This window comes from Ovis canadensis, chromosome 20 (genome assembly GCF_042477335.2).
Source record: "Ovis canadensis isolate MfBH-ARS-UI-01 breed Bighorn chromosome 20, ARS-UI_OviCan_v2, whole genome shotgun sequence".
Classification (NCBI taxonomy): domain Eukaryota; kingdom Metazoa; phylum Chordata; class Mammalia; order Artiodactyla; family Bovidae; genus Ovis; species Ovis canadensis.
In genome coordinates this window covers 50,670,941-50,698,888 of record NC_091264.1, presented here as the reverse complement: position 1 = coordinate 50,698,888, position 27,948 = coordinate 50,670,941, and the positions used below count along the sequence as shown (strand labels likewise).

General features: G+C 42.2%; 1 long non-coding RNA gene across 10 annotated transcripts in view; it reads left to right on the top strand.

Moving 5' to 3' along the window:
• LOC138425759 (uncharacterized) overlaps positions 1-27,948 on the top strand; it is a 398,453-nt gene that overhangs the window by 291,422 nt on the left and 79,083 nt on the right. For 8 of the 10 annotated variants that reach the window (XR_011251383.1, XR_011251377.1, XR_011251378.1 and 5 more), the window contains one exon: positions 21,787-21,941. The exons of the other annotated variants lie outside the window; for them this stretch is intronic. This is a non-coding gene — a long non-coding RNA (uncharacterized lncRNA). The remainder of the gene's footprint in view (positions 1-21,786; positions 21,942-27,948) is intronic. 10 annotated transcript variants of the gene reach the window in all.

Genomic DNA, 27,948 nt, shown 5'->3' with positions numbered 1-27,948 from the left:
CGCCAAGCATTCTGGTGAAAAGGCACGTAGTACCTGTAGCTGTAGGGTGCAAATGAGTCATGTGTGTGTGTGAGATTAGGGTGCATTCTTCTCCAGGTAGATCTCTCTCTCTCTTTTTTTTTGGTCTTCATCTCTTTCCCCAGGGGTCCATATTGGTAAATATACTGGTTTCTCTTTGTAGTATTTGTATTCAGTCCTTTAGCAGTGTCTAACTTGATGTTCTCTGTGAGTTTAAAGCCTGTGCCTTCTTTTCCATCATTGGATCATCCCGGCATCATCACTGAGCATCCTTAACTGACCCTGACTCATCAGCCATATCTCCATGGCTGAGAGATAGATACTCTGTTGTCCATTTTACTAGATGTCCTTAAAACTTAACAGAACCCAGGAAATGGCTGGCGGTAAGATTTCCTCCTGCTCGTGGAACATTTATAATTTCCTTTTAAGTGCTGCCAGTGCAAGGGTTTTCTTGGGAGTGGGTGGTATGACTATAGTTGAGAAATGTTGTTTTCAGGATATTAAAATGTTAGGATCCTCTTTTGGATCTCTTACCTACAGATAGATCAGGAGGAAGAAGATAGAAAGAGCACATTATGGATAGCTTTTTCAAATATTTTTGACATTCTGGGTTTTGGATCCCAGCATTCCATTGCTTCTGGCTGTCACCCCTGGTCTGACGCACCAGTATCTTAAACTGAATATAGCCAGAGATAGATTCATTCTGTCTGCTCTGCTATAACCTTTTCCTTTGAGTTTTGTACTTCAAAGACTGTTGTTGTCACTTAACCTGTCGCTCGCATGCCCTACCAATCACTCATGCCTTATTGAAGTAACTTACCATGTGCACCAAATATTTTTCTAATCAATCACCATTTTCCCGTTCTTACATCTGGCCTCCATCATCTTCAGCCTTGGCTAGTTGAAGCACTTTTTGCTAGGCTCCATAGTCTGTTGTGAATACCCCACCCTGCTCCCACCCTCTTGAACTAAATCTCATCGAGTTACTTCCCTGATCGAGGGAAGCGCACACTTAGCTTTCTCCCATTCCCTGGTTCATCTCCTTGCCAAAATAATCCCACACCTGCATCCATTAATGTCTTTGATGGTCAGGTCCCTGCGTCACTCCTGCCTGATCCGCAATGCAGGTCATGTTTTCCATCTCAGCTCTTCCTATATCCAAGGAGTACTTAAAGTGAAGCAGCTGTCCCATACCAGAAATTTGATGATGTGGTGGTGACCCCTGAGTCGCTGTATCTCTCCTGTCGTCCCTGCTGCTGCTCATGCCCAGTTCCCACCCCCCAGGTCATCATTTGGTGGCTGTGTTTTTCAGTTCTTCCTCCCATCTTGTTTTGACCCAGTCTGGGGTTTCCCAGAGTCCTATTACCTGAATTTTGACTACCTGCATGTATGCATACTCAGTAGTTCAGTCGTGTCCAAATCTTTGTGACCCCATGGGCTGTATAGCCTGCTGGCTCCTATGTCCATGGATTCTCTAGGCAAGAATTCTGGAGTGGGTTGCCATTGCCTCCTCGCAGGGATCTTCCCGACCCAGGGATTGAACCTGTGTCTCTTACATCTCCTGCATTAGTAGGCAAGTTCTTTACCATTGAGCCACCTGAGAAGCCCCTTTGGCTAGTTATTCAGGTTAGTAATCTAGACTTTCTTTAAGGCATCAGCTTGGACCTCAACTTCTTGCTTGTTTAGGTACCTCTCATCTGAATTAGTCCTACCAAGACTGGTGATTGCCACAACCGGGAGCTCTTGCGTGGAGGGTGGGGAGCTCTTTGCTCACTGTGTTTCATTTCCTTTGACTCTAACAAATCACCACAAACATGGTGACTTAAAGCAACAAATATAGGTGTTCACAGGGCCATGCTCTTGCCAGAGGCCTGGCAGAGAATCTATTTCTTGTATTTCCCAGCTTCTGGTGTCTGCTGACATCCCTCAGGTTGTGTCTGCATCACTCCAGTAGCTACCTGACTCCAGTAGTCACGTGGTCTCCCCTCTTCTGTCTGTAGCCACATCTCCCTCTATCTCCCTCTTATAAGGAATTTGTGATTACTTTTAGGGCTCGACTGGATAATCCAGAATAATCTATTTCAAGATTCCTTGTTTAATCGTATCTGCAGAGTGTTTGCCATAGAAGGTAGCATTTTCAGGTCCCAGGGCTAAGGACCTGTTGTCTTTGGAGGTCGTTATTCATACCGTTTAGCTATTTGAGAATGTGGCCTGTGCTTGGTCTCCACCGCTGTGCGTAGGCCTTGTCTAGCTGCAGTGCATGGCCTATTGTTGCAGAGCATAGGCTGTAGGGTGCACGGGCATCGCTGCTCCACAGCGTGTGGACTCTTTCCAGAGCAGGGGTCGAACCTGTGACCCCTGCATTTGCAGGTGGAATCTTAACCCCTGGACCACCAGGGAAGTCATTTTATTTGAACTGTGACGCTCTGTTCCCCCCGCCCAGTTTGGGTCTGCGCTCTCTGGAAACCCTGGCCCGACCATTGCCGAGTCATGGTTAAGGTTTGCCAAGCTCATTGGTTTCTCTGCCTCCTTCTCCACCTCACCTCCACCTTGAGAAGTGGCCTCAGCAATGCTGTTGGTTTCCCAGGTCTGTCTCACGTCAGGGCCCGGCACCGTCTCCGCTGCTGCTGTCCATCTTGCGTCAGTCTTACATTTTGAGTTGTAGACAATACCAAGTCCTTTTTTCAGAATACCATCCATGATGCTCTTCCTCTTGCCCATGGAGACCTTGGAATCCATGTCTTTCCAGATGGTTCCCATTGTTCCTCACTGAACAAGGGCATATCCAGACGCACCCTGAGATGGGGCTGCTGTTTGCTTATCTAGAATGTTCTTTGCCCTTCTGTGTCCAGTGTAGTATTGTTCATTTTATAAGGTCCTGTTCAAATGTCAGTTTCTCTGAAAAATTCCTGAACCCCAACCCCCCACTCTCTTCATGCAGAATTAATTACTTCTTTCCTCTGTTCTTCTCAGTGCTCTGTTTATGCTTGATCCTAACCCTTACCACATTGTATTCCACTTTATTGTGTCTCTGTCTCCTGGCTAGACGTTGAGGTTCATGAGAGCCAGGAATAAGACATTATTTCTCTCTTTTATTTTAACCTGACACATGGCCCACAGTAAGTGCTGGATACGATACTAATAATAAATATGTGTTGAATCAACTCAAATTTGGATTTCCCACCATTCAGAATATCTTAGTTTATATAAATATTTATAACTTTTCTCCCAGTTTTCTTATGAACCCCAAATTGTTTTTCATAGAAGGCTATGTATAGTCCCTTTTGTTTTTTATTTCCATTACAAATGGATTAAAAATACTCTCTGTATTCTGTATTTAAATTTCAACCCGAGGACATCATTACATTTACTCCTTTAAAAACAATTTACTTTGAGATTTTAGTAAAATTGAAAGTGAAAGTCACTTAGTCGTGTCCGACACTTTTTGACCCCATGGACTGTCCATGGAATTCTCCAGGCCAGAATAGCGGAGTGGGTAGCCTTTCCCTTCTCCAGGGGATCTTCCCAACCCAGGGATCAAACCCAGATCTCCCTCATTGCAGGTGGATTCTTTACCAGTTGAGCCATAGGGGTAGCCTGATTCAGGAGACCCTGGTTTGATTCCTGGGTTGGGAAGATCCGCTGGAGAAGGGATAGGCTACCCACTCCAGTATTCTTGGGCTTCCCTTGTGGCTCAGCTGGTAAAGAATCCATCTGCAATGTGGGAGATCTGGGTTCGATCCTGGGTTGAGAAGAACTCCTGGAGAAGGGAAAAGGCTACCCATTCCAGTATTCTGGCCTGGAGAATTCCATGGACTATAGTCCATGTGGTCGCAAAGAATCAGACACGGCTGAGCAACTTTTACTCACTTTACTAAAACTGAAAAACTACTACGTAATGTTGTTTAATTGTCCTCTTATTGATTGAACTTGAAGTGAGAACGTGGAATTCTGCTTGTCAGGGTTGCTTCTTTTGACTTACTTTGTTGAAACAGAACCTTTTTTTGTTTTTCGTTTTTTTTTTTTTTTCCCCCATTTCTCTGAATATTTTGTTTTTCCTGAGTGGATCTGATTTTGAGTTATTTTCCCCACCTTTTCATTAGAAGCTAGGGGGCTGAGTTGCCTACTGCCTCCCAGATCTTAAATATTCTGCCCTGTGAGGTATCGGCTGTGTTGCATTGCTGGTGTCTGTTTCCTATTTCTATAGCCTTGAGCCTCTTAGGAGTTGTGTAGAGGGTGCTGGTATTTTATTAAATTGCATGTCTTATATTTATGAGAAACTCAAAGGGCTTTGAGGATTTTCCTTTTTGGTATCTAATCTTCTAACAGCTCTCTGAGGTAGGGAGTGTGAAGTGTTATCTCCATTTTGCAGATGTTATGACAGAGGCATAGCACAACTTGATGTAGGCCCCATAGCAAATCACAGACTCAGTGGAAAATGTCTCCGGGTCTTTTCAACTTCCATTTCCGTGATCTAGATGCCAGATGACTTAATTTTAATTTTTAACACTACTACCCATTTTGGTTTTTGCATGAAATGCTATTGTCAGCACTTACAGAGTAGTCAGTGCTCCAATTTTAGTACTTTTCTAAATCTAAAATTACCTTTTCTTATTGGTTAACATGGACGCATGCTTGTGTATGTGTTTAATAAAAAAATCACTCATGTATGTATGTATTTTTCTTTCAAAAGAATTGATATACAAAATTAGGTTCTGCAAAAATGTTACTTGGTCTGGTGACTGCAGGCAGAAATGAGATTTCAGTACCAGCTTATCTGATACTTTTGACTAACTTTCTTGTCAGTTAAGCATGTTTAAGAGATATCAGCCATAGATATGAAAATATTTAAAAAATATAACCCATGACAAGAAATATGATAAAATTGGGTGGCAAATACTCATTAATAAGTAAATATTTTTTATTTGAATAGTTTTTCCTTGCAAATGACAATATCCCCAAAGTGAGCCCCTACTGTTGCTTTCATATCCTTTTCCTCAAATGTTAATTTTTTTTTCCACTAGGGATAGTTAATACTTTTTTTTTAACTTAAAATTTTACTGCAGCTATACTTAAAATGGACAGCCAACAAGGACCTACTGTGTAGCACAGGGAACTCTGCCCTGTATTATGTAACAACCTAAATGGGACAAGAATTTGAAAAAGAATTAGACACTTGTGTATGTAGAACCGAATCACTTTGCTGTATACCTGAAACTATCACAACATCATTAATCAACTATACTGCAACATAACATAAAAAGTTTAAAAAAATCAAAATGAAAAAAAAAATTACTGCAGCTGTAAGTGCTTGATCAGATTTGCCTGAGTCTTTAAAGGGACTGTCTCAAGAGGCTTTGTGTCTGCGGTGTAGGGTGTGTGGCAAGCCTTCTGTCTCCTTGCTGACTGTCTTTGGAATGCCCCTCTCTTCGGCCAAGTGGCATTAATTATCCTCTTGGTCTGCGAACGCTGAGCACTGCGTGGCAGGGAAGTTTCCCCACAGTTGTTGTCTCCGAGGCCCAGTTTCAGTTTACTGCTGTGAAATGGTGGTGAGGCAGGCTCAGCTGCCTTCGGAAGCAGCCGAGACCTCTGTGCGCTTTCCCTGAGCTGGGAGCGGGGATTTAGAACACCTGGTGAGGGGCTGCAGCTTGCCAGCCTCCACTTGGGCAGGCAGGCAGCCTCCCTTCCCACCCCCACACTTGTGAGCACCACCCAGCTGCAGCGTCTTTGCCTTGAAACCATTTGGAGCGGCTGGAGCTGAGGCCACCCAGAGCTTCTGTGAGCAGCTGTGGCTGCGACGCTCCTATTGGCCAAGGCGGAGAAGGTTCTCACTTATCTACACTAAACACGGGTGGCCGTGATCCCTTAGGACAATGCAATTTCTCACTGTCTTGGGGGGTGGGGGGTGGGGGGAGCTATTGTCCTCCTCTCCAGCTTGTTGTCTGAAGTCTTTTTGTAAGGCTTCCAGCTTTTGCTGACTCACAACACACACACACACACACACACTCACTCACTCACTCACTCACTCACTCACTCACTCACTCTCTCACTCCTTTTCTTGCCTCTTTGAGCCCCATTTAATGGTATTTGAAACTACAGAGAAGATAACAAACCTCTCTGTTTGGAGGGTAGGAGAGCCGGGGTTGGGGGGGGTGGGTCACAGCTTAAAATGTCAGCTCGTCTTCCTCTTCGATTGTGAACTCTTTGCTTTTCTGCCCCTGCCTCGGCTCTTTACCTATTCTGGGCTGAGCCACAAGTCTAAAGGTGGCTGGTGTGCGATTCCAGAAGCATCGTTCACGTCAGGGACTCGGCTTCGAGCTGAAGGATGGATGCATTTTGGTAGCATACCGCACCCCCCCCCCCCCCCCCCGCCCCGAAAACTGCCATTTCTAATGAACATCTTAGGAAGGCAGTTTCTTCACCAACCTCTCTCACTTGTGCCGACCTGTAATTAAAACGAATGAAGGACTTGATTCCCAGTGTGTGCACCTGGGCTTTTCATGGAGCCTTTTAGCAGTATGCCTGAGCGCCGGCTGGCAGGTGAGGGATTTCTAAAGCAGAAAATCAAGCTTATTCACAGCGCAAGCTTATGGTTTTAGAAACCGCGTGGTGACGAGCGCTGTCACTCGTAGGCTTTGGCAGGCAGCAGTGAACCCTGCAGCCTCACTGACTGAGACAGAAAACGTGGGAAGTCTGCTTTCCTTCTTAATTACCTTTTAAATGATGTTAGCTCCGAGTCAGAACAACAGCTTCAGTCCTTCATTGGAGTGATATTTTTTATTGCAGTAAAATCATGTTCTTATGTGGTCTTAGCAGAAAATAGGACGTTTTGTTAATGGAAGAAAAATTGAACAAGCATGTGGACAGCATTCCTACCTGGTAGCATGTATAAACTTCTCGTATTAGTAACATGTACTGGAGGAGCACTTGGAGCTGTTCAAATATATCATAATCCCTAGCCTTTGTGTGTCACTATTTGCTCAACTATATAAATGACTTAACTGGTAACAGATGCACCTTTCTCAGTGATACTTTAGACCAAGATCAGGACACAAAAATAGTCTCTGTCTTCTCTTTTACTGTCATCAGTTCATGAAAATACTGCCAAAGGGCTGGGAAAACAAAATTTTCTCATGTTTTACAACACAGCTCCCCAGGGCCCAATTTGTTCTTAATAATTTTCAAAAGGGACTCTGTCCCGTAGCTCTCCATCAGTGTCTGGACTGCCTTCAAGTGAGCTGCAGCTTGATGCTGGCTCTTTGCTAGTTTCTAGGCCATGGAAAGTTCTGGAAAGTCGATCATTTTCCCTCCGTTGTGGGTACGATGCAAGTGTTAGATGTGGTGTGGTGGTGTTGTCTGACGTGTGTGTGTGTGGATATGTGTGTGTATATACAGCTCCTAGTGCAAAAATCGGCTTCCCCAAGACTCGTCTCCAATGCCTGTGCCTTGAATGCAGATGGTCATAAATAGAGGCTGCCTCTGTCTGGATATCTTGGACATCTCTGCTTCAGTTAGAGCTCTTGTTCCAGGCCTCAGGGGATGATGACAGAGGGTTATTTTCTAGCCTGCCCCGGAGCCCCTGAGCCTTTGCCGATTGACATAGCTGCCTTTATCTGTGTGCAGAATCTGGCCTCCAGCCTCCCACAGTGTGGGGAGAGCGCAGTGAGGAGTGGGAGGAGGGAGAACGATTCAGCCTGTGCTAAATGTCAGGCACTGTGCTGGGTGCTGTCCATACATGTCCCTGCAGCCCTCCCATGACCTTGACGAGGAAGTGTTTTATGGATGAAGCACCGTGGAGCTTCCGAGCTCAGATGCTGGAGCCATACTACCCGGATTTGAATCACAGCATCGCCACCTTCAAAGCACGTGACCTCGCCATGCCTCTGCTTCTTCATTTGTAAAGTGGAGATAATAACACAACAAACATCAAATGTTTGGAGCTGTGCTAAATACCTTAAGGACTGTTAAGCGCTTCCACCAAACAGTATTGGATATTTGTGAAGGAAGTAGAAACACAGGTCAGTTAACTTGCCCCGTGTATTTAAGTAGCTGGGCAAGGATTTGAACTTGGATCTGCTGGTTTAAGAGAGCCAATCTTTTCACCTCGCCACTGACCATACTTCTTTTCTTTTCATCTTAGTTACATTTCATTGGTGTCCCGGGTCCATTCTCTTCGTTCTGCCTCACCTCCCCTGATCAGGCCCTGTGTCTCTCCTTTGGAGGAACATCCTAGGGTTCCCTTTTGCTCTCCTTTGGAGAAACATCCTAGGGTTTTCCTCAGAGCTTAAATGTTTAAGGCTGTCTATGTGGGAAGATAACCAGTCCTTCCTCCAGAAGACCTGGGGTTGAACTGATACACTTAATTGCTTGGTCAGCCTTCCAGGATAGAGTAAGTGATCCTTTGTTGCTCCCTATTGTTATTTTGTCTGTTTTTTAACCTCCCTCAAAAACGGGAGGATCTTGGGAGCAGATTTCTGTGCCTGTACCTCCCTGGGCCCTCACCCTGAGTAAGGGACTCAGCTGAGCAGACAGGCAGTGGTTCATGGGTATTGAAGTTGAGGAAGGAAAACGCCGCACTGAATGGCTTTTCCTGTCTCTAAACAGAAAATGCCCATGGGAGAGCGTTTTTTCCTTTTCCCTGTGGTGGGATCAAGAATTTAGAGTCTGGATTTGGGGATCTTTGATATGTCCTTTGCTTAGCTGGGCAACTTCTGCCAGGATTTTCATTTCTAAAAGCTGTGTCCCCGTATCTTAGGTCTTCACACCTAGTGGAGTTGGTTTGAACCTGTGTATCTTATGTCAACTTTCCTTATTGAAACTTAAGAAACGCTGCTGAGGCTGTCGAACACATTTACAAAGTTTTTAGGTGTGATGACGAGGAACTGAGCCTTTGGTCTCCAGTAAGAAAAAGACAAAAGAGATTTGATTCCTTTTGCCCCAGTTCCTGCTAACCCACCTCCACATGGCCAGTTTATTTTGGATGGGAATGTTCAATAATGTTACAATTTATGTAATTTTATTTTTTTTTAACTGATTTTTTTTAAACTAAGGATGCAAGGTCTTTAAGGCAAGACAACACTATTAATAGAATGTGGCTGTGTGTGGTTTATTTTTGTTTTCAAAATGGAAATGTTTCTTTGGGGATTTTGGCATGCTCTTTGATATGTTGAAAGATGAGAAAACATCATTTGGGAAACTCAGCACTTCTACCATATTAGGAAATTTACAGTGCCTCAGATTTCACATTTAATGTTTTAATTGCCTGGTTTGGTAGTAGAAAAATGTCTAGCTTCTCTCTTTCATGTAGAGTTTACCACCACTTTCCCTCCCTTCCAGTGGTGGGCTGTTGCAGCTTCTGCCTCCTCCCCCAGTCCCACTGTGGACTGAGGGTTTGCTCAGAGAGAGCAGTTCATCACGTGGCATTTTAAATGAGTATTGTGTTGACTTCTACCATGCTTTTTTTTTTTTCTTTGCAGTTGTTTCCTATGATGTTTGTAAATATCCTAAAAGTGCAACTGAAGTCGAGTTGTACTTTTGAAACTTTTAAGTTGTTTTTTTGAGTGGAGGGTGCTACTTGGAACAGTATGTACAGTATAGAAAAATTCTAAGACAGTGCTACCATCTTGATCTGAGGGCAGTACTTAAGAAATATGCCTGCACATTAGAGAAAAAGAGATGTTGGGGGAAGATAGGTGGGAGGAGAGTAGAGAGGAAAGAGAAGAGTTGGGCTATTCCATGGAATGTAGGCTTTCTGGAAAAGTCAAGATCTAAAATAAAGTTGACATTTACTCTTCTTGTGAAAAAGCAATGATGAAAGGACTTCTAAAAGTCATTTCTTGTGAACAGTAAAATCTGAGGGGAACAGTCTTACATGTTGTCTTTACAGTCATGCGTAGTCACAGGTTTAGAAGGGAAATGTGCTCTTGTTTGGAAATTAAGGCACTGTCACTAGGAAGCTCAGAGTGGGGACTATTTTCACTTTCCACGGACAGCTCTCTCTAAAATATTTATTTCATTTTTCAGTAAAGTGAAGTGAAAGTTGCTCAGTCATGTCCGACTCTTTGCTACCCTATTGACTATACAGTTCATGGAATTCTCCAGGTGAAAATTCTGGAGTGAGTAGCCTTTCCTTTCTCCAGGGCATCTTCCCAACCCAGGGACTGAATGAACCCAGGTCTCCCATGTTGCAAGTGGATTTTTTTTTTTTCTACTTTTATTTTATTTTATTTTTTTTTTAATTTTAAAATCTTTAATTCTTACATGCGTTCCCAAACATGACCCCCCCTCCCACCTCCCTCCCCACAACAACTCTCTGCAAGTGGATTTTGTACCAGCTGAGCTCACAAGGGAAGCCATTTTTCAATATCTAAACATAATTTTGAATTACATAGTAATCCATGCTTATTATAGAAAATTTGAAAAATATGGTAAGACTTCTGAAAGAAAATAAAATTGACCTATAATTTTATAATCTAAGGAGAATTTGAATGTATTGCCATTTAGTATTTCTATGTTGTATCTCTATGCATTTTTATGTAAGTGGGGTCAACTATATATGTACATTTTGAACTCTGACTTTCTTTCTGTAACAAGAAAATAAGCAAGGTATTTAATGGTTGAGTTGTGATTCTTTTTTTTTTAAATTAATTTTTATTAGAGCATAGTTGTTCTACAGTGTTGGGTTAGTTTCAGCTGTATAGCAAAGTGAATCAGCTATATGTATCCATATATCCCCTCTTCTTTGGATTTCCCTTCCGTTTAGGTCATACAGAGCATGGAGTAGAGTTCCCTGTGCTATACGATAGGCTCTCAGTTACCTGTTGTATATATCATCGTGTATTCATGTCAATCCTAATCTCCCACTGAGTTGTAATTCTTGATGTGACTGTGTCACAATTTCATAACCTCACTTTGAGTTTTCTACTCTGCTAATTGTGTTGATTGTGGTTTACTGTGTTAGGTAAGCAATCCTCTTGAGAGTCCCTTGGACAGCATGGAGATCAAACCAGTCAGTCCTAAAGGAAATCAACCCTGAATGTTCATTGGAAGGACTGATGCTGAAACTGAAGCTCCAACACATTGGCCACCTGATGTGAAGAGCTGACTCATTTGAAAAGACCTTGATGCTGGGAAAGATTGAAGGCAGGAGGAGAAGGGGACGACAGAAGATGAGATGGTTAGATGGCATCACTAACTTGATGGACATGAGTTTGAGCAAGATTTGGGAGAAGGTGAAGGTGAAGGAAGATGGTGAAGGACAGGGAAGCCTGGCGTGCTGCAGTCCATGGGGTTGCAAAGAGTTGAACACGATTGAGTGATTGAACAACGAACAGCAACAAGCAATGCTATACAGGGCATCTCTGGACATGAATGGTTTTTTTTTTCCATATTCCTGATTATTTTATTAAATTATCATTCTATAGGAGAACTACGGTGTCTTTAAAGGACCCCTGTACATATTGCTAAGTTGCTTCCCAAGGAAGGTGTATCCTCCCAACACTAATATTTCAGAGTGCCATCTTGCTGCACTTTGGCCAATACTGAATACTTTTTTTTTAAAAAAAGCTTCTCAAAAAAAAAAAAAAAAGCTTCTCTAATCAGGAAAAATAATGCATTTGTTACATTTAATTCGCATCAAGACATCCAAACTTTAACTTATTTCTAGTGATAAATGCTTTGTAACATTTTTCTTTTTTTAAATTTCTTTTCCTTTCATTTTGTTGCTTCTTTCTTCCCTCTAAATTCCTAAATTTAGTTGCCTAAATTCCTTTGAATTGATCTCTCCTATGTAGTCTGTCTTTCCACTTCTTCAGCCTACTTTTCCAAATCCATGTCCTGCCACTCTCCCAGCCAGGTCTTGCTTTAGCCAGATATTTCTGCTTTTCCCACCCACATATCTTTTGAAGGTCACTTCCATCTATGGTAGGTTTCCATCACTTGACAATAGCATCCCAGGCTGTGCTTTTATCTTTTAAGACGAAAGTTTATCTTTGAGAAAGTCTCCACCGGTGACCACTTCACCAGGTCGTGATCGGCCCTTAATCTGTCTACAGGGCTTGTTTTGTACTTTTCATAAGCTAATTTATATCTTTGATTAAATGGTAACGTGTGTGTTTCATTGTCCTCCGTGGACTGCCCGATCTTGCAACCATGGATGCTTTAGTTCTGGAGCCATTGCTCTCCACCTTGTGTGACCCAAACAAATACGTAGAACAGTTCCCATATCCCAGAACTGTGTACTCAGCGAAATGCTGGTGTTTGATCATTCCCGTGCTTCTTTTTCCATTTAGTCTCCATTCTCCTTTGCTTTTCCCTTTCTTTCTTATGATCGATTTTCTCATTCAGTAATAGAGAATCACTTGGTGTATACATTTTGAAAAGAGTGTTCCTTGCTTGCCCCAACTGTGTCTGAAACATTATCCCATGCCCTTTTTATAATGTGTCATATTCCAACTAGTCTTCAGAAATTGATTAGCTAATTTTTTGGTAACAATTCTCATTGTATATTTTTGTTTTCTTGGCAGACTAGTCAATCTTACTTTCTCTTAATACAGTGCTTACCATTCACCTTCTCTGCCAGCTGCCCACCCCAACCATGTTTTCTAACTCAGACTTGGCTTCTCTGAAGTATGAGGTCCTTCCCACATTCTAGAAAGTGGACCGGGCATGTACAGGTGAAGAACGTAGAGATAAAGCACTGAATAGTGAAATATGGGCCTGTGATGCACCAGAAGATCAAACCAGTCAATCCTAAAGGAAATCAGACCTGATTGTTCATTGGAAGGATGCATGCTGAAGACTGCAGTACTTTGGCCACCTGATGAGAAGTGCTAACTCATTGGAAAAGACCCTGATGCTGGGAAAGATTGAGGGCGGGAGGAGAATGGGGCAGCAGGGGATGAAAAGGATGGTTAGATAGCATCACTGACTCAGTGGGTGTGAATCTGAACAAACTCCAGGAGGCAGTGAAAGACAGAGGAGACTGGTGTGCTGCAGTCCATGGGGTGGCAAAGAGTCGGACATGACTTAGCAATGGAACAGCATCAACATTACACCAGAAGGGAGGGACTCGTTTACTCAAGAAAGGCATTATCAACATGAATGAGACTTATTATGGATGCTGGAGGTTGGTAAGATTTACATGGGACATGGGGGATGAGAGGGTATTTACAAAAATAAACAAGAGTTCCAAGAACTGGTTGGTGGTGATGGTTAGTGGAGATTAACATGGTGTATTTGTGGAAATATATTTACATGGAGATTGAAGATTATATGGACATCTAGGCTCAAAATGAGCAAGAGGGGGACATTATTATCTCTGGGAAAGAAGTCAGTCTCTGCTTCTTTGTGGAAGCCGACCATGAATGTCTGAATCCCCTTGCTAGGCCCGTTACACCATTTTCCTTTAGATTCTTTCCTGCTTCTGCCCCTCCTTTCTTCTCTTATTTTCCCTCCTACTGGAAGTGCCGTCATATATAGACTGATTAAAATTTCCATGGAGAATTTCCCAACCATTGTCTCATTTGATCCTGATTATAATTGTGGGCCATTGGAGTCAGGCTAATTTAAAAATAGGAACCTAAAGGTCACTGAGATTAAGTAACTCTCCTGAAGCCATGGAAGCAATAAGCCTTAGCCCTGGGCTGTGAGGCTCAGCTCCTGATGTGGTCAGCACTCTCTGTGGTCAGTCATGCCCTGTCTGCCCTGTCGGCTTGCTCTGTTCCTTCACGTACCATTCATGCATTGTTGGTAAATCTTGACTGACCACCTCCTATGTGCTGGACCTCACATTAGGGACACAGGTGAACACGGCACATGGTGTGTTCCCTCTGTGAGCTGGCTAGGGTCAGAAATATAAAGATGGTTGTCATGGTGATGTTGTGGGATGCTTGGGCTGGTGTGGCTGCACCTAGAAGGGTGTTGAAGGCTGAGATTGTGGCAGGGATGCAGGCATCCTGGAGGAAGTGTTGCCTGGACTGGAATTTTGGGAAAGGTGAGTGTTCTTTGTAGGAACCAGTACCATCAAGGACCGAAGGTGAAAGAGGGTAATGGTGAACATTGGGGAGTTAAAAAAGTTGAAATTTGCCTGCAGTCTGGAGTGTACATTGGAGAATGGTGGCAAGTGAACTGAAGAGGTAGACAGAAGCCAGATCACGTATGGTTTTGCAAACTATGGTTAAGAATTTGAATTTCTCAGAGCACAATGGGGCAGCATTTGAAAGGACTGGAGCCTGAGTGAGTGGTCAAGTGTGCGATGCAGAGAGACTTGTCGGATGCAGAGGGAAGGGTGGTCTGCTGAAGGAGAGCCACTAGCAGGGATCATATGCCGTGGTCTTCTCTTCAATGGGCTCTGGACTAGGGATCTGATGGATCCAAAAGACCTCTTTCCCAGGGCAGCTAAATAGGATAGCGAGTGGAGTTTGCTGTCTTGTGACTGGGATCCAGATGCTAGAGCTTTATTCCGGTTCGTGGTAACATCTGTGAGTCTCAAGTCAGGAAAACGGCTTAAAAGTTATAATTCCCATGTAGAACCTGGCATTTAGACCACCTTTTTCCAGCTCAGTAACTAAGGCTGATTTTGATTTCATTCAAATTGTGTATTTTTATTCTTTACCTCTGAGTTATGGATCTACAAAAAGCAAGCTGTTATCCTAAACGTTGAAACTAATGTTCTCTATCTGAGGCAAATAGAACTTGAAAATTAATAAAGTAGAAAATGTAGCTCAGCAGCCTTTCATCGTGGACTGGGTTCACAAGTACGAGCACTTTGCAAGGTAAAGCATGGAAAGTTGATGAAAATGTGCTTCCAGTTCATTTTCAGGCAGGTGGAGGGGGGGAGTCCAGTTGGTTAGTATAGCTGAACTTTTTAACTAATAGAGCTGTTTTTTTTTTTTTTTTTCCTAATGTAAAGAAGACACTCTCTCTTGTAGTCTTTCTACATTTTTTCTCATGGGCAACAGCTTTGAGAAACTACTTTAATTTTTCCCTCCCCTTCTCCCCCAAAAGAGAGATGATAGATTAATATCCCAAGTTACGGGGCGGGGGTGGGGTGGGGGAAGGAGCCACTGAGGATTTAGACCCTTCGGGTTCCTGGAGAACTCTGGGCTTCCTGTGTCCCCTGCATGGACCCTCAGATGGCCTCACTGTTTCTATTACCTTGGTAGAAAGAGTATGTGACTCCTCCGCCTGCCTTGCTGTCTCGTTGCCATGGAAACCTCCATTCCACACACCTGATTCACACATCATGCTTGGCTGGGTCCAGACAGAGGTCACAGACTGGCATTTGCCCTTTGTTTCCCCCTTCTTGTGTTTTCCAGACACTTAGAAAATGGAGACAGAGCGATTGTGGGGCTGGCGGGGAGCAGGGTCGTGCGTGAGAAGGCTAAGGCTTTGCTGTCAGGGGCAGGAGTTGGGAGTTTTCAGAAAATAATACCTGTGAAGGGAGGAGAGCAAATGGAAAAGTCTGTGTAGTTTTAAGCTTCTCATTGGGAGGAAGGGCTTTGATCCTAGGATGTGTCTGAAAGTGATTTTCTGGGTTTCTGCTGAGAGAAGAAACAAGTAGAAAGAATTTGGGAAACTTTTGCCCCTTAGTGGGTTTCTGTCCCACTTGTTCAGTCTGAGCTTCGTGGTGTACGCAAGTCCTCTGATGCTGTGTACGCCATGGCTTAACTGATAGAAAATGACATGTTTTAGAAAGTACAGATAACTTGGAGTTATCATTCATGAGAGGTCATTGCACTTACTAGAATCTATTTTGTATTTTCCTCTGATTCTCCCCCACCCCTCTTCCTTAAATACATAACTTAGGATGACACTGTAGGAGAACAGATATTAACCTTCTTCCACAAGTTGATTCATTTTCTTTTTGATTTCCTGTTTGAGGCAGGGTTTCAGAAATTAAAAAAATAAAATAAAAAACTTTCAAATTGACCTGGTAAGCAGCCCTCCTAAAATGTTAGGTTTCCAACCTTCTGTGTTGTATAGTCAGGTACCACCCATGTCTTGGCAGTGGAGCTGGCTAGCCGGTGCCTGCTCAGTTCTACCTGGATTGCTCATCTTGTAGCATATGACCAGTTTTCCTTTTTAAAGGTTGAATAATTTTCCAGTTTTTGTATACAGGATATTTTACTTATCCATTCATCTGTTGATGGACATCTGGGTTCTCTTCCACCTGTTGGCTTTGTAATTAATGTTGTGATGACCGTGGGTATGCAGTTATCTGTTTGAGATCCTGCTTTCATTTCTTCAGGATACGTACCTGGAAAGGAAATTGCTGGATCCGATGATAATTTTAGTTTAATTGTTTGAGGGACCTCCGTACTGTTTTTCATAGCTGCTGTATCATTTTACATTCACACCAATCAAGCACAAAGGTTCCAATTTCTCCACATCTTCACCAACACATTTTTTATTTTATTTTATTTTTTAATAGTGGCCATCCTGGTATGTGTGAGGTGATCTCTCTCATGGTGGTTTTGATTTGCAGTGAGTTTTCTTAAAACACCCTTAAAGAATATCTTAAAAGCAAACAGCTGGATTGAGGGAACAGTGCTGTTTAGGATGAAGAGATGCTTGGAAAACTGTGGGGTTCCCAGATTGGCTGTTTTAGTTTCCTCTGGCGATTTCTTACAGTGAGTGTGCTTGCTCTTTGGCTCTGCCGAGTCTCCACCATAGGACTGAGGGTTGTTTGGCCTTAGTGGTGTGGCCTGGCCGACAGTCTGTCGCCCTCTCATCCTTTCAGAGTCCTCAGTGATTACTAAGCATTTTCTCCCAGCAAGTGACTCAGAATGCAGTGTAGCCCTAGATACAAAAGCTATTTCAAAAAACGACTATGCCTCACTCCTTTTTAACCATTTCTATTGACTATTTCTATGTTGATTTAAAAATACTCTTACTGATTATACATCAATGTTCTTTCATTCATTCAACAGCACTGAAAGTATACCCAGAGCCATGCTGTCCAATAAATACATAATACAAATATATTAATACAAAAATTAATTTATGATGTGATTTTAAACTTTCTAGTAGCTGTGTTATAAAAAGGAAAATGGGTGAACTTCATTTTAACAATACAGTTTATTTAACTTGATATATCTAACCTGTTATTGTTTCAGCATGCAATGATTATGAAAAAAATTGAGATCTACCCTATTATGTTCTTGCTAAGTCTTTGTAATCTGTTGTGCACTTTGAATTTGCAGCACTTCTTAATTTGGATTGGTCACATTTTAAGTGCTTAAGAGTCACAGGTGTCCAGTGGCCACCTTATTAATGCAGACTTAGCATATTTAGCCAAGAACCTGAAGTCCAGAAAAGGCCAGCCATCAGCTCTGCCTAGTGGGCAAGACACATCAATAATGCAGGAATGATGGTGGTGCGATATGCTTAGAGTGTCACAGAAGAGGGCCTTCCAACTTGGGGTGTCCTCCCGCCATTACACCTCGTTCCTTTGAGCTAGTCCTCGGGGAGAGGGCACTCAGCTGGAGTTGGGCACGGGCCCCTGTCCATCAGATGTTAACTTTTTGCCTCATGTGCTAAGAGAGCTGCTGGCAAGTTTACATGTAATTACAGGCTCTGTTCTGGCCTTGGGTCTGTGAGTTGAGGTTTCAGCACCACAGCCTCTCTGCTCTGTGGGGCCTGCCTCACATTCCCGCAGGTCCAGTCGCTCACTTATCCTCTGGGGAGACTGGCCGCCCCGGCCAAGAGCATCCCCTCACTCCTTTGGGCTGCAAACACCCAGGAGAAGGTTAGGAGTGTGGTGCTGGGAGAAGCAATGGAAGAAAACATGCTGATGGCTTCTCTCCATCCAGACACCCCTCTGCTCGCCTCTAGGAAGAGACCCTGAGTGTCTGGTTGCTAATGGAGGGGTCGCTGTCGTCTGATGGGCTTCCCTGCCATCACCCTGACCACCCTCCACGCCCAGCTTCTCACGGAGGTGCCTGGTGTGGCTGGCGGGGCTCCAGCGGTCAGGCAAGCCCGCCCGCCTCCCCAGGCGCCCGGCACGGGGAAGGGTGGCGGAGACGTGTGTTCAGACAGGAAGTGCATGAGAAGAGGGGGAGCTGTTTCCATCAGCCTCCCGCCTCCTCCTGGCAGTCTCTTTGGTGTTGCCTGAGGCCAAAAAGGGGTGGGAGTTTGGCAAAGTGAAAGTACATCATTGTATTTCCCTACCCTTCCGTTTCATCTCCCTCCTAAGGAAGCCAGCCTGGACATTCCCCACACCCCCCCTGCCCCACCCCCTATCCAGGTCACCTAACACTCAGGGACATGAAATTCCTTTCCTACTGCTGATGTGGAAGAGGCTTGGAAATATGTTCCTTTCCCGGAGATGAGTGATACGGCAGAAGGGCAGGGTCAGATGAGGCCAAGGGCTGGGAGCCAGAGTCTTACCAGACTCTTTCAGGCTGTGTTGTGACTGCAAGGCACACTGCGCTGGTGGATGGGGGGAGGCCGCGAGGCTCCAGGCTGGCCAGGCTCCTCCCTGGTCGGTGGAGTCAAGGAGAGTAGACAGGACTTGAGCCGGGAATCAGCGATGAGTCTGACCCTTCCAGAGGCTCCTCTAGTGTAGGTTGACGTGTTCAAGGATGGAACCGTTAAATGTTGCCAGACTAGTCTACACCAACTGATCTCTCTGTCATATTTTAAGAGATTTCTTTGGGAATTCTATAAACTTTCCACCCTGAGGAATCAGACCCACGGTGTAAGGATCGTGACGCTGTAAATAATTACCTAAATTAAAGGAGATGCCAAAGTATTTCTTCTCTCAGGGAAGAAAATCAAATGGATGAGAGCAGAACAATTGTAGTCTCAACTCATAAGTCTCCTACAGCTCAGTGTTGAGCAGATACTTTTATTGAAGAGAAGTATAAGAAGTGTTAAGGAGTTAACATGAGGAAGTGGAAACCAATGAAGAAAATGGAAAAGGCACAGTATTTGAATGTCACACATGCATATTTATTTTGTACTGGAACAAAGAAAAAAAGAGTCATTGTTACTACTGTGGTCTATGACTGTATGCTTCTTGGTACTGAACATATTTTGTATTTTTCTGTTTTACTTGATGGGTTGAGTGGTAGTCTGAGTTCCATAAGCCTGTCAGGAGACCAGCCCAGAGGCCAGTGGTGCTCATACCACAGGCTGTGGTCAGGCACTGATAGCTGTGGCCAGTGGGACAAGATCTTAGGCTCTGGGTTCAAATCCTGCCTCCACTACAAGTTAGTCCTGTGTGAGTCACCCTCTCTTGACCTCGTTTATTTTCTATAAAGTTGTAAATTTATTTTTATGACACTTGCTATTCATGTAAAGATAATCTAGGTAAAGTATTTATTAGTCCATACTGCCTGATAAATACTCAATTATAAGGAAATATTAATTGCTAATGTGGAGCGGAGTGGGTAATAAACAGCTGCCTTTTGTTTTTGCACCGGCCGCAAAGCAAAATAAATTGTTAACAGTTGCTTAGTTTCCTTGAAAATTCTCTTAACTGTGTATACTTTTTCTTGCAGCATTGCTGTATGTGTGTTTAGAAAGCCAGTAATTACCTCTTGCAGATAGAGCTGCCCAAACAGTCTTTCCCATGGCAACTGAAAAAATAAAAAATAAAAGCAAAAAAAAAAAAAAATTAGAGGTTACATAAGTGCCCTTACTGGACTAGGAGGAGTGTAGAGATTGGATCATGACAGTCCTGTGTGGCTTTGGGTTTTCTTTTGGTTGAAGGTGTTGGGAAGATATAGAGGTCTGACTGAGTAACTGAACAGGATGCTGTTGCTAGCTTTGAAGTGAGTAACTTAGTCAAAAGTACAAGTGAGAGGGGAAGTTGAGGTTTGATGATGAAGGATCATTATTAATGTTTCCATGGTTTTAGCAGTTTAAAAGCTGGGAGTTTAGGAAAAGTTGTTGGATGTGGGGAAGAGAACCCACAAACATTAAGACATGATTGCAGTTCAGTCCTTTAGTCTTCATTTTAAATGAAAATAAAGAGCCGAGACTTCTGAATAATATCACAAAAGGATGACTTTGTAAGTCTTAACAGTGAATGTTAATTATAACACGTTCACAGTGCCAGAAAATTTGGAAAGCTATACCATTCTCAGATCCTAATTATCAGAAGAGTATTTTTTTGTGGGGGAGGAGAAAGAATATTAACTATTTTGGATTCCTATCCCTTCTTTCACAAAGGTTTATATTAATTTCCTCAAAGTCTAGGTGGAACTGAAATAATTAGCTTTCAGTGAACAGGTGATGTCTTTTCCCAACATTTAAGAAGTGATCTTATGTACATTCTCTGTATCTGTTGTATAAAGGTTAACATAGACGACTTCATTTCCTTGATTGGAAGACAGGATTGACTTTTCCACTGGATAATTTGCCCTCTTCATTCTAGAGCAGAGATAGATAAAACTATTAGCCTCCACCTCCTTCTACCCCACCCAAATGTATGATATTCCCATTAAATCTAATAAATTAGATTATTTTTTCCCTCCAGAGACTCAAGAGATAATAATAAAGCTAGCTTTACGTTATCAATAATAATATAATGACAGAAAGAACATAGAGAACTGAAATCTATGAATTCTCTGAAATAAAACCCTCTCTACTGTTCAGCTTTTTAAATGTAAGCCAAGAATGAAAGGGGGCTTCCCAGGTGTTGTAGTGGTAAAGATCCTGCCTGCCAATGCAGGAGACAGAAGAGTTTGATCCCTGCGTCGGGAAGATCCCCTGGAGGAAGGCATGGCAACCTACTCCAGTATTCTTGCCTGGAGAATCCCATGGACAGAGGAGCCTAGTAGGCTGCTGTCCATGGGATCACAGAGAGTCGAACACAGCTGAGATGACTTAGCACACACACACAAAGGATGGAAGTGAGAGAGAGAAGTTATCTTCAGTGAGCGCCCATGGTTTAGTGTACCTGGAGTCTAGAACTCTGAATTAGAAACCAGCCTTTTCCAGTTAGCTAGGAAGCTCTGGGAAATTTGTGACTTCTCTGAGTTTTCCCTTCCTCATTTGTCAAGTGGAGTTATTTGCAATGCTTGCTTTTTGTCATGATTCTGTGAGAAGAGATACGGTATTTGTGACAGTTTGTAATCTGTTGGACACTCTTTATCCCTCTTTGCTTTGCTTGGTAGAGTTAAGGAGAAGGTTCACAAAACCAGTAGCCTGAGTTAAATGTTTTCTATCCTGCACTCTAAATTATGAAGAGGGAGCTGTAAACCAGCTGTCATCTATGATTGCTTCAGGCCTAATACCTGCTATTAGTAAGGCAAAGATCAGTAAAAAGCAAGGGCAACATCCTTCTTGCTCCCTCTTCCCCTCTGTGGTGGTCAGTTGGGGATATTTACCTAGTTTTGCTGACCAGGGAGGCTACAGAGTCTCTCTTTATCCTTTGTGGGAATCCTGTGTTGCCAGTGTTGGTCTTCATAAGTTGTGGGAGCTGGGAGTTTCTTTCTTCCCATTATTGGCCTCTTTGACATTGAGAGCCTAGGGAGCAAAATTTGGAACTCTGGGGAAAGAAATGGAGCAATGGCTGTTTCCTTTAGCCTGAGAACTCAGCACTGTGCTGTATCTCTGCTCCAAGTTTCTGGTATACCAGGAACTTTACCTGGGTCTGGGTGTGGAAAACTTAACCTGTACCTCCTGTTATTCTTGACTTAACTCTAACCCATCATTCTTGACTTATTCTAATCTAGCAGGAGTAACTCTTGCTTTGTGTGCCTTCTCATCATGGAAAAGTGGGATGAACGTCTTGTCTTTCAACTGCTTTTGTTTCAGACCAGTACTACAAGAGAAGAGACATCTGTGTCATGTTGTGAGTTGTGGATGTGGTACACGAGTAACCTCCTGCAGACCCTCATTCCCTTACAACAGCCGATGCCCTCCACTCTCTAAAGTCTCTCATGTTCCTGGCCTAGCTCTGAGCCCATACTGTAAGTACCAGGACCCCTGGTGAATTCTGAATGCCCGTTATCATCAGTAACATCCAGCCATGCGAAAGGAGTGAATTAGTGGTCTGATTAAAGGTGGTAGACATAGTATAAAAATTCACTCCAGTGACATTATAAAACAGAAATTGTCAGGAATCAAGATCAGAGAGCTAGTCTTGGTTTCCCCCCTAACAAGAACTGTGAAGGTGATACAGTAAGTTTAACTTGACTTTTATGAACCTCATCTCCAAGTATGAAATTATTTTATGTTTGAATTTATGAAAGAAGATTTTAGTCTGACTTATCATTAAGACTTTTCTCAGCATTATGGTTGTTTTTAAGTCTTAATACTTCCAGGTATATTTAGTTGTTTTCTTAAGGGTAACAATATTTGTAGTTTCTGTTACCTAAATAATACTGTGTTATCAAGGTCATTTCTATTAACATGTTCAACACTCAAAACACATTAGAGATAAAAATTTCATTTTCTACAACTCTGACTAATCTGTCCCACCTGGGTGGGGGGGGGGGAGAGTGGTCAAGGGTAGTTATCTCATAAAAGCAGCTGAAGAAACTGAGGTCGGGGCTTCCCCGGTGGCTCAGTGGTGGAGTCCTCTTGCCAGTGCAGGAGACATGAGTTCCATCCCTGTTCCAGGGAAAATCCCACGTGCTGCAGAGCAGCCAGGTGTGTGCACCACGACTACTGAGCCTGTGCTCCGGAGCCTGGGAGCCACAACTACTGAGCCCATGTGCTCCAAGTACTAAAGCCCGAGTGGCCTAGGTCCTGTGCTCTGTAACGAGAGAAGCCACTGCAATGAGAAGCCTGCGCAGTGCAACAAAGAATAGTCCCACTCGCCACAGCTAGAGGAAAGCCTGCACAGCAACCAAGACCCAGCACAGTTAAAATTAAATAAAGAAATAGATAAAAAATTTTAAAGGGTGAAGATCACTTGGTGTCATGCCTTTTATTGGGTCTTTGGAAGAGAGACTCTTTCTAACTTAAAAAAATGCTAAGCAGAGTGTAAGGCTAACTGTGTTTTGCTTTTGGAATCATTCCTTAAAAGTGAGATTGTCAGATCATTCTGAAGACAGGCGAATTTTAATTTGGCCTCCTAAAGACTGAGTCTCAATCTTAGCCAGTGTTCAGAGGCTTGTCTTTAATATAAACCTTCGATAGTTTATGAATTCCTTTCAGGAGAAATGTAGGAAAAATATGCAGATGCTTAGGAAAGCCAGCAAGACTGTAGTTGGAAGGTAGATGTGTTCATGTAGAAGGTTTTATATGAAAACCTGTCCTCAGAAAGATGTAGGAACAATGAACCAGCTTGTCCTTGTTCTTGTTTTAAAATAAACATATTGTAGACTTATAGTTGGCTTCTGGTGAGCCGTTCCTGGAGCCATTTAAGGCATAAGTTCTGCACTGGTATTGAACCAACGGAAGAAAAGCTGTTCATAACCTTGTGTACTTTTCCAACATAAACACTATGTCTTAAGTAAATCAGCTTTATATTAGTTTATATATAACATCACATGGGAGCTTTTTCTTTGACTTTTTTGTCTGATCTGAATTTCTAGCTAAGCATTCATATCTTCTGATAGTGCTGTTCTAGATTATCATTTTACATTCCAAATTGGGGTAAGCCAAAACTATTTGTTTTACCCTTGTCATGGGATAAAACTTATTGCTCATAACCAGGGCTCAGTCAGTGAGTATTCCTTGAAAGTGGCTTCAATTTTCTGCCTGTGTTTTCGAGTGTTCCCTTTAAATGAATGTTCATATTAAAGAAGCAGGAGCTGTTTCTTACTCATCTCTCTCTTGTCATTATTGTCTTACACCTCAAGTTGTTTCTGTAGAAGATGGCAACCTACTCCAGTATTCTTGCCTGGAAAATTCCATGGACAGAGGAGCCTGGTGGGCTACAGCACATGGGGTTGCAGAGAGTTGGACATGACTAAACTTACACACAAGAGGACCTTATGGAGTTTGGTTGTCCATGAATATATTTGTTGACTGAATCTAAGAGGATAAACAATGCTGTCGTTTTTTCCAGGAAGATTAAAATTATAAGTATCAATATGACTATATTTCACTGTACAGAAATGTCTGCTTTGGAGGGAGAGTCTGAATGGAGGAGATAATCATAATAACTAGGATGTACTCTAGAAACTTTGGAAGGTTGGAAAAAGTGATTTGTTTCCCAACCTTTCATTAAACCATGTAATCAAAGAGATAAACATCTAACCAGAAAACATTGTTAGAGGGAGAATGGTTCAGTTTTTGTTGTTGTTGTTGTTTGTTTGTTTGTTTTAATCTGTCTGTAACAGTTTCAATGTCTTATTATACTGATTGAATAAGATAAAAACATTGAATGGACACCACTACTTGACTCCAGTCTGTGTTTCCATTCATGGCCTTCACAGATCTCCATTGTGAAGGTGTATTCTCAGAGGAGGCATAATTCAATGGGGAAGACGGTGGATTTGGAAAACTCTGGACTCAGCTCCTCTTGCTGCAGTTATTAGCTGTGTGAACTTCATCAAATCACATCACCGCTCTGAATTTTAGTCTTCTAAAAGCTAAGAAAAAAATTAGACTTTCCCTTCATCTGTGACATCATTTAAGAAAATATGATATAGGATCAGATATTTATATCTATTTTTTGAGCTACTTTTATTGTGGTGATTTGTGTTTGCAGTAGACGCACATAGTACACTTGAAATTTGAGAAATACAGCCATCTTGTCATCTATTGAGGTGGCAAATTAATTTCCTTTTGTCTTATATCAGAACACTTTGGCCACAAAGATGTTTTAAATAATATCTGGGGACACAAATAAGCTATTTCAGAGTTAATAAAAGGCTGTACACAAATCTTTTTGAAATTTATGTCCAATCTTTAGTTTTTTATATGCTGCTCAGTTATGAAAAGGAGGGAGAACATAAAAGCTGATGTTTATTAAACTACTTATATGCTCAGTGTCTTTTTTTTTGCCTTATCTAATCCCGCAGAATAATCTAGAAGCATGTGCAGTTCACTCTTCTCAGATACTGCTCACCATCTGTTTTCAAAGTGAGAAACGAGCATCACTTTGTACCTAATTTCCCTTTGTCTGCTAAGTCCAAACTTGAGGAAAGAGGTTACTGTTTATTCTGTTTATAACTAACTTGATATTAACAATTCATGTTCCATGGTCTGCTTTTTTTATATGGTTTTATGGTAACTCTTCATCCCCACCCCCACTTTTTTTGGCTCTCTCACGTCCTTATTGCAACAGATACTCTTGGCTCAGTGAGATAGGGAACTCATTCATCAGGAATGTTTGATTGGGTTTTTTTTCAGAAACAAAACTGTTTTGCTTTTTGTTTTTAGTGTTTTCTTTTTCCTCTGTCAGACCTGATCCAGTGTGGAAGGGAGAGGGAGAAAAACAAGAGAATCTGGGAAAACTGATGTGAATTGCAGCAAGTTCTTGGATTTAGAAAATGGGAGGAATGAAAATATAATGAGTGCATAGCTTATCTGTATATTGAAGATGCTCTTATATATGTAATTGAGGTTTTATCAAGAGCATTAGCTATGGTGAAGATAATGGTGACAATAACTAATCTCACTGGATAATAAGCAGGCTCAGAGAGGCAAGGAACCTGGCTTAGAACACATTGTTAGTAAGCATTGTAGGGTTTCCCTTGTTTACTCTATTGTGTGAAGCTCAAAACAGTGTATTTTGTCTAATTGTATAGATTGCAGTAAAACCAGTGCTCTTATTGTGTTTCCTTTCAAAACTTTCACTGGTTTCATACCCTGTGGGTACATAATATTTTAGGACCAGGTTTTTATACTGTTGTCTATGCCTTATACTTAAAATGGCAGTGACTCTATAGCAGAGTCTTGCTGAGGTGTATGTTCTTCTCTTCTGGAATGTTCTATGACAGTCATCATGTAAGGACAAGAACATTTGAAGATGATTATACAGTAGTTGCCTTATTATGGAATGCTTACTGTATGTCATGTATGTATCTTATTTGTTTTATCTGTATTAACTTTTCTGCCCTGCAGAATGCTCCTGTGGGGCAGCCACCATTATTTTTTTCCATTTAGTGGTGAAGGTCAAGGCATAATAGGATTCCTAACTTGCCCAGGTCTCAAAGCTAGTGTATGTTCAAATGCAAGCTGTCTGGCTCCATAGCCACCCTACAGTGTGACCTTTTAGCCTGATGAGTTAGCAGCTGTGGCTCTTTGAGAGCCATGACTTGGCCTCAGTGGACATAGGAAATAGTTTTGTGTGTGTTTCCAAGACTATCATATTTTTCATCAATTATAAATAATGCACGCTTTTTAGGATAGTCGTTGTCAAATGTAACCCCAAGCCATAGTTAGAGGGTGGGGAAAGATTAAGTCATTTGGAACAGTTTGGAAAAGCTCTCTGGGCAACCATCCAGAGTTTTTGCTGGGCTTTGGGATCTTGAATGTTTGTGAAGAGTGGGGAGATTTTGTGTCTTTGCACATAAGTGTCCCTGCGTCATTTTGGTCTTTAGCTTGAACCACTCAATGATGGAAAAAGAAATCTCAGGAAAGATGAAAGAGTAGAACTAAAGGGAAGCCCTACATAGATTTCAAAAGACTACAGAGTTTCATAGTTATAATTTATAGTGTCCACTATCCTTGTGATATTTTACATGAGGTTATTTATCTTTTCTCTTGAGAACATATTTTCCCTTATATTTAAAAATATCCTGTCTTTAGAACTCTTTTAGAATGTTTGGAGGGCAGAAATAGGTGAAGTAGGTTCTTTATTTTCTAGCCATTTTTAAGTTTTTGTTTCTGTGTTCACTGGTGTACTTATTTAGCAGGTGTTTGTTGAACACTTACTGTATTATAGACCCTCTACAAAACTCTGGAGATAAAAGATAAAGTGCTGAATTTGTCCTCAAGGCATTTGGATTCTGGTGGGAGGAAATGTCAGCTGGTCAGCCTGCAGATAAGAAGTGCTGTGTAAGCAGAGTTGAAAGCTCTGTCAGGGCACAAAGGAAGGAGGACATAGTTCCTCTGACGTTGATCAGCAGACATTTGAGCCAAAGCTATGAACAGTGTTAGGGCTGGGTAGGCCAAGGTGGGCAGGGAGGGTGTTAGAGGCTGGAGTGCGCAAGGGCCTGGGGCAGTGAAGGACAGGAACCACCACCATCATCTCACAGCTAGAAAACCTGATCATTACAGCCAGCTCCGGTTTCCTGTGAAGGAAATGCCACGTGGACTCAGGTCCATGGATTCATGGACCTCTCCAGCCAGTCTTCCTTCATTACTGGGTAAAATGGGGCTTGCTTCCCTTGCTCCTTCCGTCCTTCTTGTTTTCCTTCCTTCTTAACTTCCTTTTTCTGTTTAGTTGATGAATTTGAGTTAGATGTAGACATTTCTCACATCAGGCTTAATCTTACTGAGGGAAAAGGGGAGAGAAAAACACCCAAACAAGCAGCCTCCTATCATACAATAGGATATAAGGTTTTCTGCTATTTGTTTCTATGTCTTTTTTCATATGTTTCTCAGGAAATTCAATTTTTCTGCTATTCCGTTAGCATGCCTCTTTGATCAGAAGTACCTGTATCACTGCTTTTTCAGCTTTTTTTGTGAGCCATCGTGGATAAGCATGGTGTGGCAATGGGGGAACTTCCTCGGTTGAGTACCTAAAATTTGCTTCTTTGGGGTTTTGTACTGGGACAGCAAAATGCTCATGTTTAAATACTTTAAAATTCCTGGGAAACTCATAAAACTGCCTGACATGATGTTAAATAGTTTGTGCCTATAAGAAACTTTGCAGATGGCTAAGATAAGTATGAAGGATGCTTTATATGTTTTGACTTACTGTCTCTTCAATTACATTATATAAAATTCAGCAGACTTCTCCATGATCACTAGGGAAATGTGATTTTCCTGTCATAAATCACAGATACCACAAGCTAGTGGAGGATTTAATTGACGGGTACCCATCGATAGTTTGTTTATATTCTCCAGGAGGGC